The following is a 21,484-nucleotide window of genomic DNA, read 5'->3' as shown; positions in this document are numbered from 1 at the left end:
ATGTTAGACTTAATGCCATGAGAATTACATTGGGTGTGGAGTTCACATTGAGATTTGCCAGGGCTAATCCTGCTTGACTGTATATCACCTGTGATATGTCAGACTTGTCTCTGAAACAAGATTTTTAAAAAAAAATAATTCTTGAGAAGAGGCATCACTGGTTAGGTCGGCATTTATTGTCCATTCAACCACATTGCTGTAGGTCTGGAGTAACATGTAGACCAGACCAGATAAGGATGTCTAATTTCCCTCCCTCAATGGCATTCATGACCCAGATGTGTTTTTTTCCCCCAATAATCGGTAATAGATTCATAGTCATTATTACACTGTTGATTCCAAATTTTCATTGAATTCAATTTCCACCATCCTGTGACAGGATTCAAACCTGGGTCCACAGAAAATTAGTGATAATAGGAACTGCAGATGCTGGAGAATCCAAGATAACAAACTGTCTAGGCCCGAAAAGCCAGCTTTTGTGCTCCATCAGATGCTGCTTGGCCTTTGTGTTCATCCAGCTTCACACTTTGTTATCCACAGAAAATTATCTAGCTCTCTGGTTTAATAGATAATATCACTAGGCCATCAATCCTCCCTGCTAAGGGGTAGTGGTGATGAAGTCTGGGACATTGTTTGTATATTATACTGTTGTTATGCCTATGATGGGTTGTTGCTTGACTAGTCTATGGGATAGTTCTCTCAATTTTGCCACAGGCCCCTGAGTGCTATGCCGACTCTACAGAGCTGCTTGTTCTCTTGTCATTTCCAGTGCTGAGCCTATGCCAGGTGGTCCATCCAATTGCATTCCTTATTGTCTTGACCGTAGCAGTTTAGTATGACTGAGAGGTTTATTAGAGCCATTTCACTTGGCAGTTAAGTGTCAACCACATTGCTAAGGGTATGAAGTTACATCCAGGTCAGGTCAGACCATGCAAAGATGGTAGATTTTTTTTCCAGAAAGGTCATTAATTAACCAGTGGGGTTTTTAGGACAGTCAATGACAGTTTCTTGGATAACAACGCTGCGACTAATTTTTATTTAAACTCCAGACATTAATAGCCAAACATAAATTCCACTAGTTGCCTTGGTGAAATTTGAACCCGCGTCCACAATGCATTGACCTGAGCCTCTGGATTACAAGTGCAACGATATTACCGACATGTTAAGTAGCCACCTCCCCAACCCCGTGCATCTTAATATTGAAGTCAACTTTCACAGTAATATATTTATAGGTTTAACTGTCTGCTTTCTGCCATCTCACAAGTGCCCATTTGGAAGTTGTAAACAAATGAACAACTACTTTTATTTGCACAGTGCTTTAAGCAGCACACCATCAAACCTATTTTTTTAATTGATACACACATATTATCCTTTTTGTTTGTACATCAATAATAAGACATTATGTTCACTTCACTTGAGCATTCCTGGTACAGCAAAAGTGATAAGCCTTTCTTTTTAATCTAAATTCATTTAGTTGTACACATGAAACTGTTTCAAATCCCCAGATTTAAGAGTCTGCTGAAATACAATGAAATACATAACTTTGATCCAGCTGAAACAAGCTATTGAAATTCAGAGAGAAAAGAATAGAATGAGATGGACTTATGCAGATTTGCTGTTTATTGTGATTCAAGATGCAACAGAAATTTACCAAATGATACATGCTGTGTTACACGTGATGCTTGTTCATAGTGAAACTTCGTCTAATGACATCAATTATACTGACAGGTACACTTTCAGGAATTGAAATTCATTTCTGGCTTCCTTTTCATTCCAGTTTTCTGGCATGACGAAATCTTGTGATAGTTGCACGTATTTTATAAAGTTTAACTGGACTTATATAACAGTTCATGGACTTGGTTCTATACTTTCATTGGATATACTGATTTGTAAAAATATCCATTTGGGCAAAACACCTAAAAAAAGGGTACAGTGAAAGTGGGAAATGAAACTTTTGAGCTATTTGGAAGCTAGGCTGAGAATTTAAAAATCAAAGCTTTGGTAAGCAGGTGCCCGAATTAAGTCAGATGGTCAGTCATTCTCCATTTCAGGATGAAACTTGACGAACAATCAAAAGTATCCACAGAAACAACAGCAATTTGTGTTTGCATTGCGCTGCATAGGAGGATTATTAAACAAGATTTAACTTTTGACCATAAGTTTAAAGAGAGATAGCCAAAATATTTGGTCAGAGAGGTAGGGTTTGTGTAGAGGAGACTTTAATCAAAGACAAAAGGTAACAGAATTGGAGAGGTTCAGGTAGGAAATTCTAGAACTTGGCAAATGAAGTCACTGTTGTCAATTCCAGGACAATTAAAGCAGAAGAGAAGTGGTAATGTCTTAAAGTTGGATTCCATCAGGAGCAGTCAACTCCAGACCTTATTAAAGTCTCGATCAAAATGTCTTGTTCAAAATGTGAATAAAAGAGCTGAATTCCAGTGGTGAAGTGCGAATGACTGCCCTTGACACCAAAGCTACATTTGACTGAGTGTCATTAAATCAAACTCAATGGGAATCAAAGGATGAACAGTTTAGTGGGTGATTTTATACTGGCCATGCAGAAAAATGGGTGAAGTTGTTGCAGGTCAATCATCTGAAGCCCAGTAAGAGTTACTCAAGGACAGTGTCATTGATTCAATCAACATCAGTTGCTTCAACAATGATTGCGCTCTACCATAAGGTTCGAAGTGGAATGTTTCATAGTAATCACTGCTAGTACTCAGCACTTCCATGATGGTGATGATAGGGTAGGCAGTAATTCGCTCTGGAGCGCAGTGCTTGGCAACTCATGCCTCATGCAGTGAGTTCTGCCTCATCTCTGCAGTGTCATTGTTATCTTTCCAGCTCAGCAACATTACTTTTTGTTTAGGCCACTCTGGGGCTTTCTTCTGATGTCATCCTGCAGGAGGCCAGGACCCCATGTGTCTCCATCCCCACTCCATCTCAGATTATGGCATCGGAAGGCGAGCCAGGACCCCATCAGTCAGCTCAGAGTCAGGATCCTGTTGGTCAACTCAGAGCCAGGACCCGTCAATGTCCAGCATCAGACGTGGCGCAGGACCCATGCAGCGTGACCATCTCCAGCTCGGAGGCAGTGGACATGGAAGCAACAGCACTGGTGGAGGTAGAAAAGGAGAAAATTGCCAGGACCCTGGGGGGAATATCAGATGGTGGCAACTGATGGAGCAGAGAAGGTGAAGTCCAGAGAGGCAAAGATGAACTTTTAAATCTGTTTTAGTTTTAGTAACATAAATATCACGTTAATTTATTTAGCATTTTATCATTTATACAATTTATGCAGTAATTTATTCTGTAATCTAAATGGGTGCCGGAACATGGCTACATTATCCACTTTTCACTGTGACAATACATTGAATAAACAAATAAATTGCACAGCATTCACTTCAATTTTCAATTCCTCAAATAATAAGGCATACTTTTTTAGCAGGAAAGACAATGTTCAGACTTGGTGCAGCACATGAAAATAATGAATATATCCGGTGACAAATTGGACATGGCACTTAGATGAAGAAGGACTTTAGGTTATGGCCATGTAAGTACTCAGTGGTTGAAGGTGTAAGATCCGAAAAGCGTCAGAGAAAGCAGGAGAGACGAGGGACATTGGCCAGTTGTGATCAATCTCTGAAAGAAACTATGTTTACTAGATTGGTATTAAAGTTCAAAATATTACAGTACAGTGGGAAAAGACTATAAATTCTGTCAATCACTGAAGTCTGATTTCCTGCTTATGGAGTTGATAGAATTCAGTGAAGGCTTATTGAATAGGACAAGTGACAGTTGTTCAATGAAATGTAACACAAAACACCACCAATCTGGAAATACTATTGCAGTGCTTATGTTACTCGATCGATGTTTCAGTTCGCTCTGCTCTCATATTTCTGGCTGATGAGATAAAATCCCACTATGATAGCTCCCCAACTAAACAATAATTTGAAGTGAATATCAGTTGCCAGTAAAAGTGTCCCCAGAAGTTGTTGGATTGTCCAATCTTACCCCCACATGATTCTTGTTCCATGCCAATGTGACCAATTGTTAACTGCCTTCTAAATATTCCCTAAAAAGTCAATCAGTCATTCTGTTATGTCTCACAGCGAGCATGCAATGTGCCATAAAGAACCATGCTCATAATATCATCACCACATGTAATCAGATGGTGTAAAGGTCTTGAATCTCCATCATAACTGGAACCAGGCATGCTGAAGAAGATGTGCTACAGCTTGAAATTGAATAACGAAGATACAGCATTGTATGCAATTTTAAAATGTATGTAGCTCTATGGGAGTTAGTGTGTATTGCGATATCAGGCACAAATACCCAATACAAATTTGCTCATGGGATTTTTTGAGAGGTAAGGGATTTAGTTACATTCATACAGTCTGGAAGAAATTTCCAAACGATACCAAAAACTTACTATTCAGTGACCCATAAGGTTGTGTATGCAGTTAATGAACAAATTCAATGTTCTTAATGTTCATCATGGGCTGTAAATCTACCTACTCTATTGCCTTGCTGTTGTTCCCTGTATTTCTCCAAATTCAGTGCTTATATCTTCATCACTGCAAGAGTTGCCAATTAAAACAAGATCATTCCTCTCCAGAACTGCAATATAGATGTGGAAAAAAAATAGAAACTAAAAGTAATTGTTCTTTCTGGAATTAATGTTGCTTTACCTTGCAAGGGTGTATATTTTAACTTTATATTCTATCTTAGAAATCACCCTAGGGCAGATGATGACTTCCTTGAAATTAGTTAATATTTACTGTGAGTGAAAATTCCTGTTCTAAGTCAGATGTGGTCAGGATGATTTGACTTCAATCCTGCAAGATGATGAAATGGTAACATGATGGGATGAGTACAGTGTTGAGAATCAAATTAATTTAAACAAAGCTATTTGACAACCTGCAGTTTACTCAATGCTGAAATTTTAAAAATTAGTATTTATATTGAACTTTTCTTTAAATGCTTCACAAAATTATTATTCCCAATTCCTGAATATCTAATAGTGTTCAAGGAATATTAAGTATTTGATGATAACACAGGTCAAAGCTAACCGCGATTTCATTCATGTGTCCTATCATTTATCACAACTATTTCAAAATTAATTTGGCATATATTTCCCATGTGCCTCCTCTACTAGTTTTGATATTAACTAAAATTCTTAAGCTATGTCAACAAATAAAAATATCTAAAATTGGCAGTGAGATAATTCTGAGCCATGACTGGATGTCAACATGTAATTATTCCCCACAACATGAAAAGATATCTTGGTCAATCTAGCCAGCTCAGCCAACATTTTGCCTGCAAATTATATCTCTCCTATTAGCAATAATAGCTGAAAACACAAAACCCTTCGGATTAATATATTTTATGAATATTTTTTCAGTTTTCTATTGAATTAAACTCATAGAACTTAGAACAGTACAGCTTAGTGCAGGCCCTTCGGCCCACGATATTATGCCGACCTATTATCCTACTAAGATCAATCTACCCTACATTTTACTATCCTCCATGTGCCTATCCAAGAATCGCTTAAAAGTCTCTGAAGTATCTGACTCTGCTACCACTGCCGGCAGCACATTCTACATGCCCACCCAATCTTTGTATAAAGAACCCACCTCTGACATCTCCCCTACACCTTCCTCTAATCATTTTAAGATTATGCTCCGTTATAATAGTCATTTCTGCCCTGTGAAAGAAATCCCTGACTATCCATTCTATCTATGCCTCTCATCATCTTGAACATCTTTAGCAAGTCACCTCTCATCCTTCTTTGTTCTAATGAAAAATGTCTTAGCTCCCTCAACCTTTCCTCATTGCACTCAAGGGTAGTTTGCTTTTAGGCTTCTAAACTTCACCCCTACTCGCAGCACTTTTTTTTGGGGGGGAGGGCAGGTGTCTGAAGAGAGGATATTTGCATTTCTAACTTCCCCATTGCTCCCCAAGGTCTTAGTCTTCCTTTTGTCCTTCCACCCACCCACTTTCTGACGCTTACAGGAATATGGGGAGAAAAATGATTTTTGTTGAAGTAAAGGCTTGTGGACAAACTTTAATCATCAGCCATGTTGACTGCATGTTTAGTTGACTTTACAACCATGGAAGTCCTTACAGAGGTGTGGAGTGAGTTTTAAATTTTTCAATTAAACTTTTCAGTTCTGAACATGATTTGCAGGAGTTAAGCTATGAGGATTGATAATATAAGTAGGCCTGTTTTTTTGAGAATTTAGAATGTTAAGGTGATCTGATTGAAGTCTTCAAGACATTATCAGGAAAAGCAAGGTAGACAAAGATAAACTATTTCCACTTTTTAGAGATTCTAGAACTAGCCTGAGAATTATGGCCAGACCATTCAGAAGGAATGTTAGGAAGCACTTCAACTCACAAAGGGTATTAGATGTTTGGAACCCTCTTCAAGTGACAGTGGACACTGGGCCAAATGTTAATTTAAAGTTTGAGATAGTCTTTTTTTTGTTCAACAAAGGTGTTCAGGGAAATGGCCCAAAGGCAGAAATATGGATTCAGGCTCAGATCAACCATAATCTTGTTGAATGGTGGAAAAGACTCAAGGGCTGAATGGCCAGCTCCTATTCCTATACTCCAATGTTCCTATGTTCGAGAAGAATTGCCTTTCTGAAGCTTTTGTAGCTAGTGTACACTTTAGTGCCCACATCCAACCCATGAAGGCAAGTTATTTGGTTCTATCAAGATCTATGGCTAGGAATTGACAATTTATTTTCAAAGCATGCTGTAGGTATCATAATGTGCAAGACAATCCCTACTTTATAAATGGGAAAGCTCAACAGATATTGTGCCGATCATCAGGCACATAAGTGATAGGCTTTCCAATGCTTCATTCTTGGGTGACAATTTACCTCCCAACATGCTAGCCATTCAGAAGTCATTGTGAGTGACACCATCACCTTAGAGGGTGAGGGGTGGCGCATCAACACAAACTCCATGGGCAATAGGAAAGCTTAATAACTGTTCAGAGGATTGGGCAGATCATGATAAAGGGTCAAAGTGGGAAGGGAGTTCAGGGAATTCAGATCTTTAAGGCACCATCCCTACCTGTGCCACTGATCACACCAGGTTGGGTCAACTTGAGTTCCACTCCAGACCCAACAGGCAAATCAGTCTATTTACAAATTGGGAATGTTTCCTCATAAGACCTGCCCTCCAGTCCAGGCAGCATCCTGGTAATCTCCTCTGCACCCTCTCTAAAGCTTCCACATCTTTCCTATAACAGGGTGACCGGAACTGAACACAATATTCCAAGTGTGGTCTAACCAGAGTTTATCAAGCTGCAGTATAACCTCACGGCTCTTAAACTCAATTGCCCTGCCAATGAAAGCCAACACACCATACACCTTCTTTACAGCCCTATCAGCTTGGGTAGCAGCTTTGAGGGATCTATGGGGGGATGTAGACCCCAAGATCTTTCTGTTCTTCCACACTGCTGAGAGATGTGTGAAGGTAATGTGTGAAAGGTGGCATAAATGTTATAGGGTCTCCCAGTTAATCTAATCTACATGTGCAGCATCCAGTTTTCTGTGAGTCACTTCATTTATTTTATCATTTTCTCAAAGGAAATTAAGTATGTCTCTGTATCCTTCCTTCTCAAGTTGCATGGACAAAGGGACAGAGCCCTCCATTTGATACCTTCCCTCATCCTTAATGATGGCAGTTCAACGCATGAATGCAAAAGTTGGGGTTAAAGCACTTTCCAGAATAGTCAAGTGGCTGATCCACCTCAGGCTCCTTCAGTGGTCCCCAACATTACAGACATCAGGCTTCAGCCAACTCATTTCATTCCACGTGATATGAAGGAATGGTTGGAGGCACTAGATTCTGAAAAGACTATGGAGCCCTGATGATATTCCAGCAATATTACTGAAAATTTGTGCTCCAGAACTTGCCACTCCCCAAACCAAGGGAGTTACAATGCAGTTCCAATGTAGTTAAAACACTAAGATTTCCCCAATAATGTGGAAAATTGCCCAGGTCAGTCCTGTACACAAAAAGCAGAACAAATCCAACCCAGCCAATTACTGCCCCGTCTGCCTACTGTCGATCATCAGTAGTGCTATCAAGTAGCACCTGCTCAGCAATAACCCATTCAGTGACGCCCAGTTTGGGTTTCCCAGAATCACTCAGCTCCTGACCTTATTAAACCCTTGTTTCAAATGCAGACAAACGAGCTGAATTCCAGAGGTGATGTGAGAGTGACAGCCCTTCGTATCAAGGTTGCATTCAACCGAGTGTGACACCGAAGAACCTGGAATCAATTGTTATCCGGGTGCAAACTCTTCACTGGTTGGAATCATGCCTGACACAGAGGATGATGGTCATGGTTGTTGGTGGTCAGTCATCTCAGCTCCAGGACATCTCTGCAGTGATCCTCAGGATCGTGCCTCACGCCCAACGATCTTCAGTTGCTTCATCATTGACCTTCCCCTCAACATAAGGGCAGAAGTGGAGATGTTCGTCAATGACTGCAAAAAGTGCAACATCATTCATGATGCCTCAGATACTGAAGTAGCCCACGTTCAAATGCAATAAGATCTGTACAATGTACAGGCTTGAGCTACCAAGTGGCAGCAACACTTGTGGCACGCAAACTCCAGGCTATGACCATCTCTAATAAGAGACAATCTAAATACAAGCCCCTTACATTGAATGACATTGCCATCACTGAATCCCCTGCAATTGACATCCTGCAGGTTACTATTGACCAAACAATCAACTGGTCTTGCCACATAAACACAGTGGTTACAAGAACAGATCAGAGGCTAAGAATATTGCAGCGAGTAACTCACTCGCTGAATCCCCAAAGCCTGACACCATCCAGGACAAAGCAGTCTGCTTAATTGACGCAACATGCAAAAACATCCAATCCCTCCGCCACCAACACTCAATAGCAGTAGTGTGCATCCAGAAATTCACCAAAGTTCCTTGTTCCAAACTAATGACCACTTCCATCTAGAAGGACAAGAACAGATACATGAGAACACCAATGCCTGCAAGTTCCTTTCCAAACCACTCACCTTCCTGACTTAGAAGTATTTCACTGTTCCTTCACTATTGTTGGAGCAAATTCCTGGAATTCCCCTCTCCGAGGGTATTGTGGGTCAAACCACAGCTGGTGGACTGCAGCAATTCAAGAATGTAGCTCCCCATCACCTTCTCAAGGGCAACTAGGGATGGGTGATAAATGCTGGCCAATCAGCAATGCTAACATCCTACAAGTGAATTGACAAAAAAGTCTCCTTTCTTAGTTTAAGCTGTCTTAATTGAAATTATTTTTCTTCCTTCCATTCTTCTTTCTCTCTTTTCTCCTCTGATTTTTTCTGTCTTTGTAATGTTCTTCCTCCTTTTCTCTTTGAAATTCAGGCTCTCACCTCCTCTGTTCTCAATATATTTTAGCTAAAGCTATTTTCTTTTTTCCTGACGCTGCACTTATATCTGGACACCAACATTGCACCAACATACACTCCCAACCCCACTCCAACCCCATTAAATTTTACACTTCACAGCAATCACATTTTGAATTTCTTGTTTCCCAACTTTCATTCAAAATTCAATTTTCAATTACTGAACCACATTTTTCAACTCAGCAACGGACCATCACTTTAAACAAGTTTGAGAGCTTGTTCTGCTTTAAAACACATGATGTTGAGGAACTGGCCTTGGACTGGGGTGGACAATATCAAAAATCACACAACACCAGATTATAGTCCAACAGGTTTATTTGAAATCACACGCTTTTGTAACACTGCCCCTTCATCAGGTAAAGTGAACACCCAGGCATTGACTTTATAATCAGGGAGATCAAACGATCATACAAACAGACTGAGTGGAGCATCAACAGGCCAAATAATAGGTCTCTCCAGGTGATCAAGAGATTCAGATAGTGTCAACAGTTGAATAACTAATGAAGGGGTGACCTATAATCCAATTAATTGAGGCAGAGAAATGATTACAAAAAAATTAAAAATAAGGTGGTTCTGGAGATAAACAAAAAGTCTGGAATAACATACTAGGTATAAGAGTCGCATGCCGAGGGTCTAACCAAAGTAACAAGTAATTCAAAACTCTGAAAATTAAGTTTGAGACATCATGATAAGTTATCAAGATGATGATGTCAAAACAGGACAGTAAGGAAGATCTTCCAAGTACAGGACAATATAGTGGGGTGACATGAACCCAAGATCACAGTTGTGGCCATCTTGACACATATGGAACTTGGCTATCAGTTTCTGCTCAGCAATTCTGCATGTTTGTGCATCTTGAAGGCCACCATGAGGCTGCTTACCCAAAGATGGGAGCCTGAACGTCCTTGACCACTGAAGTGTTTCCTGACTGGCAAGGAACGTTGTTGCCTGGCAATTGCTGTGTAGTGTCTGTTCATCCATTGTCTTGGCATCTGCATGGTCTTGCCAAAAAACCATACCTTGTGGCATCTTTGCCTGCAGCGTTTGAGATGCACACAAACCTTGAAAGTGAACATTTGACTACCACGAATGCCGTACTGGTACATTAAATTATATCTTGGGATTAAGTTAATCCCAAATTCCAATATTCTTGGTCCGTAATGGACATAAAATCTTTGTTCTGACCAAGTCAAGAGGGGTGAGCTGACTCCTCTCTTCACTACACCATTGAACTGGTGACAGGTGTTCTAATATGGAAAGGGTGGTAATAATGCCAGTTATTGGCAATAATTACTTCACTATGCTGAACTAAGTGTTACAACTAAGTTAACCAGTTTCCTCAAGTTAACAAGCAAAGCATTAGTTTAATATTTGAGTTGCATCAACAAAGGATGCAGAAATTATTAACAAGAGTTTTAAATGTACAAATATATCCAATTATCCATAAATGCAAAGCAGAAACACACCTATAATCACCTCAAGCAATGAAGTAATGAAGGGATAGTGAAGGGACGCAAGGTCTGGTTGCCAAATTTGCTGACAACACAGAGATAGGTCAGAAAGTAAGTTTTGATAAGGACATAAACAGGCTACAAAAAGATACCCTCCCATATAATCACAGAAGGTGCAATAACTGTCAATTTTCCTCCTCAGTCCTCACCATCCAAGGCCCCTGATATATCTTTCAAGTGAAGCTGTGAGTTACCTGTATTTTATTCAATATATTGTACTGTATCTTCTGTTCATAATGTGGTAGATGAAACACAGATCGGGTAACTACTTTGCTGAACACTTATAATCTGTCCATGAAAATGACCGCAGCCTCCAGTTGTCTGCCACTTCAACATACCTCTGTGTCTCCTGGCCAATGTTTCTGTTGCAGGCCTGCTGCGATGTTCCAGTGACTTCAGCACAAGGGAAAACTATCACATCTCATTTTTCACTGGGGTCCCTGCAGCCTCTCGGACTCAGCATCAAGCTCAATAACAGCAGAGGCTAATTCCATCCTTCAACGGTTTTTTAACCAATCCCACAACTCGTCCTGTTATATGAATTGCATTCAGTACAGTTCACCCACTCTCTCCTACTCCCACTGTTATTATCACTTATTCAGCTTTTCGTCTGTCCTAGCCTGCCACACATAATCTCCTTTTTTACCTATCACCTTCACATTTCTTGCTGTCTAGGTTCCATCCACACTCATCCTCTCACCTCTCTCATCCTACTTCATCATCAGTGTTGATATCACTTTTTCCTTGCTGTCAATAGTTCTGATAAAGAGTCATCAGACTTAAAACATTAACTCTGCTTTCATCCCACAGATGAAATCAGACTTGCTAAGGTTCACCAGCAATTTCTGTTTTCATTGCAGATCTCCAGGAGCTGCAACTTTTTGTTTTATTCATACAATGAGAAGAGTTTAAGTGATAGACAAAGGCGTGGCAAACTGAGCACTAAATAACACCACATGGGCCAGTATCCCATCCTAAGTCATCCTTTATTGATGCGTGGAGAGCCTTGACACTGATCCAGCTCCATCAGAGCCAGAGCACAGAGCGAACAGAACCTCTGACACTCCTGTTTATATCTGTCAGCCAAGGCTCCCTGATTGGGCCAGATTAACAGCCCCAATCATGGAATTCATATTCGATGAGATCCACTTGGCTGACCTTATTACAATCACTACATCCCTCCCACTCTGAGTCTAAGCATATCAGCCAGTTTCCTTTTTGTGTGCCGCTGCTCCCGGGGCATTTTAGCATTGGGTCAGGTTCCTCCAACTCTGCCTGTAACAAGCAGTGTCTAACACAAATTAGCTCACCTCTTGCACCCAATGGTGTGAGATGAAATTCATGCTCCTCTTCAGACAGCAAAAGCAGCAAGGCAGCAACATCTACAGTGTCCATCTCAGATTCCTAGGTATCTTCACTGTTTGCTGGAGAGGAAGAACCCGTGGGTTTCAGAAATTGGATAGACAGTTGAGAAGCTGGACACATTTTGACACGAGTTTTAAGCTTTCATATGGTCCATGCCTCTTACCCATGTGGCATCATCCACATGGTTGCTACATCAAACTTGACCTACTGAAGTAAACTGCCTCCCTCACTTAGAGGAATTTTGTGTTCGCCACTGACATTCCTGATGCCATTTCACCCTTCCCCCCAGGTCCAGGAAGGTCAGATTTAACCTGGTGTAGAGTCTTCTCCCCATTAGCAAGTCTGCTGGAGATATCCCTGTAGTTGTATGGGGTGTGCACTAATAATCAAATAAGGTCCAGGACAGTTTGGTATCTAGTGAAGATAAGGCTGTTTCTTTAAGCATGCTTTCAAAGTTTGGGGCTACTCTTTCCACCAGGAGCTGCCCTTATATGATGAATATCATTCAACTTTCAGAAGTATTCAATTTCCCTGCTAGTAAACAATGCCCATTCTCTGTGACCAACCCCTCTGAGAGACCATGTGTTGCAAAAGATGAGTGCGGTTTTTCTATTGTCATCCTGTGTTTGATGAATAAACTCTATGCATGTCCAATCACTTTCAGTGGACGTCCACAATGACTAAGAGCATTGAGCCCCATGAAAGGACGTGCATTGTCGACATGTAACCATGTCCGGGATTTACTCAGCCATTACTATGAATGTGGGGAAGTTGCTGACAGTAATTTTTGTCCTTGTTGGTGCTCTGGGCACTTCCCCACCAACACAGCTATGCCTGCATCCAATCCTGGCCACCAGACATTACTTGTCACCAAAATATTCATTTTGGAAACTCCCGGATGACTCTGGTGGAGTTCAGCCTGTATCGAACTTTGCTCAGAACAATCACTCTTGCCCTGCATAATAATACACCATCCTCAATGTTGATTTGGTCTCTCTGGGTCTAAAAACATTTTAAATTCTGGTTTTGGCGCCCCTTTGGTTTTCTCCATCACCACCGGATGTTTAGGCTTTGCTCGGACTAGAACTTTCTGCATCCAAAATTGATATTGTCAGCTGTGCCTGGAAATGTGTCCAGAACATTTAAAACCATTATGAACACTTCCATTAGTGGGATACCACTGGTGGTGTTTCTGGCAGTGGGGGGAGGCTCAATTGGACCAGATTAACAGCCCCAATCAGGGAACTCATTCTGTGAGGTCCAAGTGGCTGACCTTATAACACTCACTACAGTGTATATTGTGGGGAGTTGTTCATTTTGGCACAAAACTTGAGGAAAAGAATATTATCTAAATGGCAAGAGATCACAGAGCTCTGAAGTACAGAGGGATCTTGGTGTTCTTGTGCATGAATGATAAAATGCTAGTATCTAGGCACAACAAGTAATTAGGAAAGCTAATGCAATGTTATCACATCACAAGGGGAATGCAAGTGTAGCTAGGCCATGCTTCCATTATACAGGGTACTGACTATATAGTGCAGTATGCATGGCCTTTTTTAAGGAAAAGTGTAAATGTATTGGAGGTAGTTCAGAAAAGTTTATTGGACTATTACCTGGAAAGGTTTGTTATCTTATGAAGATAATTTGGCCAGGTTAGGTTTGAAACCGCTGGAGTTTAGTGGTGATTTGATTGAGAAAAAGGATGTCATGACAGGATAAAAGTGGAGAGGATGTTTCCTCTTACAGGATCACTTAGAGTTAGAGATCACTATTTAAAAATCAGCTTGACCGTTTAAAACAGAGATAATGTGCAATCATTTTCTCCCAGAAGTTTGTGGATTTTGAACTGACTTCCTGAAAAGGTGGTGGAAACAGAGTTCTTGAGTATTTTTAAGCACAGTGGATCGATGCTTGTGAAACAAGGGGGAAAGCTTATCAGGGGTAGATGCAAATGCAAATTTGAGGTGACATCAGCCATGATCTATTGATTAGCAGAGCAGCTTCAAGAAAATGAATGGCCTACTCATACCCTTAATTTGTATATATGTATATTTATGAAAAAGATAGTTAAACCCTTTAGAGTATAAGGTCCTAAAACGTGACCATGTAACATTTAAGTTAAGGAAAGAAAACTATTCATGGATTATCCAGAGGCCTGTTTCCAGCCGAAAGACCACTTGGTCAGCAGTAGCTGCTGATACTGGCATTACCTGCTGGAATAGCTATGGCTGATGATTATAACAAGGTGTGGAGCTGGATGAACACAGCAGGCCAAGCAGCATCTCAGGAGCATAAAAGCTGATGTTTCGGGCCTAGACCCTTCATCAGAGCTCTCTGATGAAGGGTCTAGGCCTGAAACATCAGCTTTTGTGCTCCTGAGATGCTGCTTGCCTGCTGTGTTCATCCAGCTTCACACTTTGTTATCTTGGATTCTCCAGCTTCTGCAGTTCCCATTATTTCTTATGGCTGATTGATTGCTCTTTTCTCCTGGAGACAGTCATATTGATTCAGAGTTTCTTCCTTTAAGAAATCTCGACTGGCAACAATGAATGAAGGATATGTGCCTAGGAATTTTCCTCTCAGAACATGCCACCTGTCCCAAATTTCCTCTGCTAGGCAACCAGATGCCTTCATCAATTAAGGCAGAGGAGATTGTCCGAGTATGAGTGTAAGGGACTTCTCCACAATCCAGAGTCACCAAAGGATAGCGGTCAAGATCATTGGTGGAAAGGCAGCATAGCAGTCAGCAGGCTTCCACCAGTGATAATATCAACCAAAGTGATGAAAAGAGAACGATGAATGAATATTGAAGTTATTTAGAGAAAATGTGTCAAATATTTGTAAAGCTTTTGAGTTGCAAATAAATCATTTTCTACATTCCAGTGGCTTCATGAAATCTGTTTATACATCTAGTTTGACATTTTCCAAAATTCCTTCAGGTGTAATAATCACCCTCAAAGTTACATATGCATTTTGGGTGCAGTATCGTGAGGAAAACTGATCCTCTCAGTGACAGGTTTCATCTGCAAGAAGGAAACCCTCTAAGAAGTAAAATACGCAACATGGTTGCACTGGATGAATCAATCAATATGGTTTGCCCCTCTACATCTCTGTGATCAATGAATGCGCCTTTCACATAAAATTTTATGTAATACAACACAGCCCCCAAGTAAACCCACAGAAGTCTTTCTAGATGCTCTGATCATCAAACTGAACTGGGGTCAATTGGCAAAAAGAGAACAAAGAAATGTACAATGTCTCAAAAGCAATGCAACATAAACTTTCACCACTATAAGTAAAGCTTTCACGTGAGGTTAGTAAGGCTTATGAATCACAACTGGCTATTGCTGCTGAATGTCCACCTTTGATTATGTATTTCTCCAAGCTAACAGATTGTTTTGGTCATGTCTACCTTGTCTCCTAACTGGCCAACTTCCTCAGCATGAGCAACATCAACTTTTGTTCCCTCAGCATCCCTGTCAGACTCCCCTTGACCTTCATCTGAGGGGACAGATGAATGCTCTATCTTCATCACTTCTAAGCTCTCACTCTGTTGTTCAGATAGCTTGTGTAGAGAGCAGCAAATAGTCACTATTGAGGGGACACTGTCTGGAGAATACAGAATGGTTCTCCTGAGTGATTCCACCATTGGAGGAAGTCATATGAAGATTACTTTGTTTGATGATGGTTCTTTAGTTATGGAGTCATCAGCCATGCTTTCTGGCTCACACCCATGAGCCTGCCCTGGAGATGATTTGGAGGTATGCAATCTTTCATAGACCTTTGGAGTTGTGCAGAATGTACCCCCCACCTGAGTGGATAAGGTTGTTAAGAAAGCATATGGTGTTTTGGCTTTCATTAACAGGGGGATCGAGTTTAAGAGCCGTGAGGTTATGCTGCAGCTCTACGAAACCCTGGTGAGACCACACTTGGAATATTATGTCCAGTTCTGGTCTCCCTATTATAGGAAAGATGTGGAGGCTTTGGACAGGGTGCAAAGGAGGTTTACCACGATGCTGCCTGGACTGGAGGGTTTGTCTTATGAGGAGAGGTTGACTGAGATCGGACTTTTCTCTCTGGAGAGAAGGAGGAAGAGAGGTGACCTGACCGAGGTGTACAAGGTAATGAGAGGCATGGATAGAGTTGATAGCCAGAGACTTTTCCCCAGGGCAGGATTGACTGCCACGAGGGGTCATAGTTTGAAGGTGTTAGGAGGAAGGTATAGAGGAGACGTCAGAGGGAGGTTCTTCACCCAGAGAGTTGTGAGCGCATGGAATAGTTTGCCAGTGGAAGTCGTGGAAGCAGAGTCATTAGTGACATTTAAGTGACTGCTGGACATGCACATGGACAGCAGTGAATTGAGGGGAATGTAGGTTAGGTTATTTTATTTTTGGATTAGAATTATTCCACGGCACAACATCATGGGCCGAAGGGCCTGTACTGTGCTGTACTTTTCTATGGTCTATGTTCTATGTTCTATGTAAATAGCATTACAGCTCCCTGGATAGTAGGCTCACACTGACAGGAGATAATGGGAACTGCAGATGCTGGAGAATCCGAGATAACAAAGTGTGGAGTTGGATGAACACAGCAGGCCAAGCAGCATCTCAGGAGCACAAAAGCTGACGTTTTAGGACTAAACCCTTCATCAGCAAAAGGGGAGGGGGAGAGGATTCTGAAATGAATAAGGAGAGAGGGGGAGGTGGATCGAAGATGGATAGAGGAGAAGATAGGTGAAGAGGAGACAGAAAAGTGAAAGGGGCGGGGATGGAGCCAGTAAGGGTGATTGTAGGTAAGGAGGTAGGGAGTGTTCCAGTGAAGCCCAGCGCAAGCTGGAGTAACAACACCTCATTTTCTGCTTGGGGACCCTACAGCCCTCGGGGCTCAATACTGAGTTCAATAATTTTAGGGCCTAAAGCCCCCGATGTCCCAGCCCACCACCCCACACACACAGGGCCTTGTTACCACACAGCCTGCCAATACACACCCCCTGTTGTTAGTCACTAACAGTCCCCATTAACAACTACTCACCCTCCCAGCCTGATCGTTAGCAACTCCTTTGTCTGTCCAACTGTCTTTCACTCTCTTTGTGCTCTATCCTGTTGTTTACTCCCTACCCCACTCACCTCCCTATTTTCTGCATATAAACTGACATTTCCCCAGCCACCATCAGTTCTGAGGAACGGTCACCAGACCCAAAACATTAATTCTGTTTTCCCCGTCACAGATGCTGCCAGACCTACTGAGCTTTTCCAGCAACTTTGTTTTTGTTCCAAATGTGCAGTTGATTGCCCTTTACACGTGATGACACCTGTAATAATCGCAAATCCCATGGCTGAGATAGCTTGGCCATCTGTGTCCATGGACTGGGCAAATTGGATTGCTTTCCTGTAAAGAACATGGAACATAGAATATAGAACACTACAGCACAGTACAGGCCCTTTGGCCCTCGATGTTGTCCCGACCTGTCATACCAATCTCAAGCCCATCTAACCTACACTATTCCATGTACGTCCATATGCTTATCCAATGACAACTTAAATGTACCTAAAGTTGGCGAATCTACTACCATTGCAGGCACAGCATTTCATTCCCTTACTACTCTCTGAGTAAAGAAACTACCTCTGACATCTGTCCTATATCTTTCACCCCTCAATTTAAAGATATGCCCCCTCATGCTCGCCGTCACCATCCTAGGAAAAAGGCTCTCCCTATCCACCCTATCTAACCCTCTGATTATTTTATATGTTTTAATTAAGATACCTCTCAACCTTCTTCTCTCTAATGAAAACAGCCTCAAGTCCCTCAGCCTTTCCTCATAGGACCTTCCCTCCATACCAGGCAACATCCTCGTAAATCTCATCTGCACCCTTTCCAAAGCTTCCACATCCTTCTTATAATGCGGTGACCAGAACTGTACACAATACTCCAAGTGCGGCCGCACCAGAGTTTTGTACAGCTTCACCATAACCTCTTGGTTCCGGAACTCGATCCCTCTATTAATAAAACCTAAAACACCGTATGCCTTCTTAACAGCCCTGTCAACCTGGGTGGCAACTTTCAAGGATCTGTGCACATGGACACCGAGATCTCTGTGCTCATCCACACGACTAAGAATCTTACCATTAGCCCTGTACTTTGCCTTCTGGTTACTCCTACCAAAGTGCATCAGCTCACACTTGTCTGCATTAAACTCCATTTGCCACCTCTCAGCCCAGCTCTGCAGCTTATCTATGTCTCTCTGCAACCTACAACATCCTTCGTCACTCTCCACAACTCCACCGACCTTAGTATCGTCTGCAAATTTACTAACCCCCATGACAACTACCCTGTCTCTCTCACTCCTATCGAGAATCATCTTTGCTATCCTTTCCTCTACATCTCTGGAACTATTCGGAGGCCTGTAGAAAACTCCCAACTGGGTGACCTCACCTTTCCTGTTTCTAACCTCAGCCCATACTACCTCCGAGGACGAGTCCCCAAACATCCTTTCTGCAACTGTAATACTGTCCTTGACCAACAATGCCACACCTCCCCCCCCTTTTACCATCTTCTCTGTTCTTACTGAAACATCTAAATCCCGGAACTTGCAACAACCATCCCTGTCCCTGCTCTATCCATGTCTCCGAAATGGCCACAACATCGAAGTCCCAGGTACTAACCCATGCTGCAAATTCACCCACCTTATTCCGGCCACTCCTGGCATTGAAGTAGACACACTTCAAACCAACTTCTTGCTTGCCGGTACCATCTTGCGTCCTTGAAACTTTATTTCAGACCACCCTACTCTCAGCCTTTTCTGTACTCGAACTACAATTTTGGTTCCCATCCCCCTGCTGAATTAGTTTAAACCCACCCGAATAGCCTTAGCAAATTTCCCCCCCAGGATATCGGTACCCCTCTGGTTCAGGTGAAGACCATCTTGCTTGTAGAGGTCCCACCTACCCAGAAAGAGCCCCAATTATCCAAGAATCCTTCCACTCCTCTCTCTCCCTATTCCTCGCCTCACTAGCACGTGGCACGGGCAACAAACCAGAGACAACAACTCTGTTCATCCTAGCTCTCAGCTTCCATCCTAGCTCCCTGAATTTCTTCCTTAAATCCCAATCTCTCTTCCTGCCTATGTCATTGGTCCCAATGTGTACCACGACTTGGGGCTGCTCCCCCTCCCCCTTAAGGATCCCAAAAACACGATCAGAGACATCACGCACCCTGGCACCTGGGAGGCAACACACCAAAAGTGAGTCTCTCTCGTCCCCACAGAACCTCCTATCTGTCCCCCTAACTATGGAGTCCCCAATGACTAATGCTCTGCTCCTCTTCCCCCTTCCCTTCTGAGCAGCAGGGACAGAATCTGAGCATGGGTGAACTCAGAAATGCAATTGTGTGCTGCTGATTGGGAGATGTTTCTGTACAAGTCGCCAGTTGAGCTTTGGAAGCAGCTAGAGGCCAGGAAGTTCAATGTTGTTTTGATTGTTAGCTTCGCAGACATTGTGCTTCATCCCAAGCCTGGTGGCTAAACAGTTTTCTGCAGCATAAGCGCAACAAAAATCGTGGAAGCATTGGCAGTAATCTTCCAAGAATCCTTAATTGTGGAAAGTCCTCGAGGATTAGAAAACTGCCAATGGAGCAGCTTTATTCAAAAAGGGAAGGAGGGAAAAAGAAATGTGTAACTGAGCATCAGTTAACTCAATGCCTGTCATTGGGAAAATGTTAATAGTCAATGGTAAAGAACACAATAGCAGAGCATTTAGAAATACATAATATGGTCAAGTAGGGTCAGAATGGCTTCCGGAAGAGGAAATCATCCCTGACAAAGTTTCTAAAATGGTAACTACAGTAACAAGAGGTGACAACAAGCAGGATAGATAAAGAAGAAGCAGTGGATGTAATATATTTGGATTTTCAGAAGGCAATTTGCAACATACCATACGTTAGGCTATTTAATAAAATGATGTTGGAGGTATAATATATACATGAATAGAGGATCAGCTAACTAAAAGAAGAACGCTAGTTGGAATAAGGGGGCTTGGTCTTTGTTTCAAAGGAAATAGAATCACAATGTCGGGAAATTTGTTAAAATCATATAAGGCTCAAGTCAGACCATAGATGGAATACTGTGAACAGTTTTGGGCTACAAGATATACAGGCATTAGAAGCAGTACAAAGATAATTCCCTTGCTTGATACTCGGTATGAATGGACTGTCTTATGAAAAGAGGTTGAGTAAGTCGGGCCTGTATTCATCAGAATTGAGAGGTGAATTAAGATGATCTTATTGAAACATACCAGATTTTTTAGGAGACTTGACTGAGTAGATGCAAAAGTTTCCTTCCCCTTTTGGAACAGAGGACATAATCATAGAGTAAGTGGTCACACATTTAAGACAGAGAGGAGGAGAAATTCCTTCTCCGAGATAGTAGTGAATCAGTAGAATTCTTTCATGCAGAGGTCTGTAAAAGTTGGGTTATTAAGTTTATTCAAGGTTGTGATCGACAGATTTTCAAACAATAAAAGTTATAGGGAAGAGGTAGGAAAGTGGAGTTGACTATTATCTTATCAACTATGATCTCATTTATGGCACAGCAGACTCAATGGACTGAATGGTCTACTGAGTGTTATGGTCTGATATAGGTAACTATATCACTCATTTTGCAAAGACTTCTCCTGCACTGTCCTTCACCATCCATCTGGAAAGAGCTGGAACACGTTCTGTACACCTTTGTAGACTGGACGATGGTTCTATAGGCCATTGGTCTCCTCTATAGTTGCAGCTTCTTTGTCCACAGCTGCTGTCAGCCTTATTCTTTGATTCTACTTTTGTTCCTCTTCCCTTGCTCACTTCCGTGTTTTTCATACTCTTTGTCTTGTTATTGCAAAAACAGTTTTTGGATATGGTGGTTCCAACACCTAATGTAGAATGATTGATCTGAGAAGAAAGAACAGAAATGAATTGTATGCTTTGTATTCAGCATCTTGTCATGTTCATTGGTACCTTTCTTGTCTCGGGAGAAAGCTTGCCTTGCCCTGCCTACAGAAAGGGTGCAACATCCAGAACCCATGACTGGTTCTCCCCTTTCCTGAAGCTGCCATATGCAAGATTAGATTCCCTACAGTGTGGAAACAGGCCCTTCGTCCCAACAAGTCCACACTGCCCCTTGAA

The sequence above is a fragment of the Stegostoma tigrinum genome, chromosome 2 (assembly GCF_030684315.1).
Source record: "Stegostoma tigrinum isolate sSteTig4 chromosome 2, sSteTig4.hap1, whole genome shotgun sequence".
In the NCBI taxonomy this organism is placed as follows: Eukaryota; Metazoa; Chordata; class Chondrichthyes; order Orectolobiformes; family Stegostomatidae; genus Stegostoma; species Stegostoma tigrinum.
Note: the sequence above shows the minus strand (reverse complement) of the source record.